Source organism: Drosophila teissieri, chromosome 2L (assembly GCF_016746235.2).
Source record: "Drosophila teissieri strain GT53w chromosome 2L, Prin_Dtei_1.1, whole genome shotgun sequence".
Taxonomy (NCBI): domain Eukaryota; kingdom Metazoa; phylum Arthropoda; class Insecta; order Diptera; family Drosophilidae; genus Drosophila; species Drosophila teissieri.
The window spans coordinates 13,594,018-13,595,537 of record NC_053029.1 but is presented as its reverse complement, the minus strand read 5'-3'; positions in this window follow the sequence as shown (position 1 = coordinate 13,595,537).

The window sequence follows — 1,520 nt, the reverse complement described above, 5'->3', positions numbered from 1 at the left end:
AGTTGTTGTTCCTGCTGCTGCTGCTTGTGATGTTGCTCTTGCTGCTGCTGTTGCTGTTGCGTTGCAGTTCGTCAGCAGCAAATTGCGTCGCTTTGATTTATGGCCAACTCAAGTGCTCCTTGCTGCCTGTGGCGACTTGTTTGCCGCTCCGGTTGCTGCCTCAGATTATGATATTGACCCATGGACCGCCGGCGATATATATTCCTGCCTCCTCTGCTGCCTGCAAATGGTTGGTAATTAAAAGTGTCTTCTTCTGCTGAAAGCCTAATTTGCTGTTAAGTGCACTTTAAAAAGCTGTTATTAAATACATATAGCGCAGTGATCTCAACGACTCGATAGCGGAAGTAATTGATTTTCCCTTAAAGTAACTGGCCAATCCACATTCTTTCACACGTGACTTTTCACTTTGCAGGTGCCAACAGTGGATTTGCTTGAAATCAAACGGATGTTTGCATACTTTATAACTGAGATTAATTAGTTTAGTTTATTAACTGGCTCATGAGTATAATGCTTTGTCTGCCAATTACACGTTTGAATTTTGATAAATGATAACATGGGGGTACGTCATCCAGTAGGGAAGTTAATAATCAAGGATTCTCAGAAGTCTTATTAAAAATAAGTAACTGATTAACAGCTTTTTCGTACTAAGCATTACATGAAAATTTTAAATTGTAATTTGTAATTTGTGTTTACATATTGTGTTGATGTAAACACAATATACACACAAAAATAAACAAGTCATAAAGGTACATATCGCAATTTAAATAGTTACATGTTTGCTCTCCTAAATTTGTTTATGAGCAGTGCACACATTTCTTTAAAATTTCCCATGGCCTGCCAAATCAGCTCCCACAAGTGAAAAGTGGTTGTATAAAACTTTACAGCAGTAGACACCATAAAAGGCACTAAAACCTAAACTTTGTATTATTATGCAAACAAATGTTGGGGAATGGAAATGGGCACATTCACCAAATGTGGCTTGAAACGAAATTGTTGTAAATTGAAAGCAAATTGAAGTCAAATGAGATAAGGAGCGAGTAGGTGGGTGGGTGGTAGTCGAAAAATCACGGCAAAAGGCGATGAAATCAAAGGAAATATAAATGAGAAATTAAACTACAACCGCCACGATCAAACAAGTGAACTCGGCCAGATAAGATACGGTGCTGCAAAGTGCATCGCGTTTATGGAAATGGTTATTTACATACATAACCGAACGGGTATGTGGGCTATAGGAGAGGGGCGGGGCAACTAACATTAATGGCACGTGTAAACAAATCAATTGAGTTGTCAGTATCGACGGCAAATTGGCCGCAACCAAAGTGCCACACGAAGATTGTTTATCAATTTTGCCAGTCGGTAAATTATGTTCTTTGCATGTCAGCAACCAATTGCCATGAATCCACATACATGTATATCTACCTATCTGCCGGCAAGATCAAAGTCGCCGACTAAATGCAGTCACTTATTCCTCGGTGCTACTTTCAATAATTCCCAATCGGCACGGTAATTCCTTATTGGGC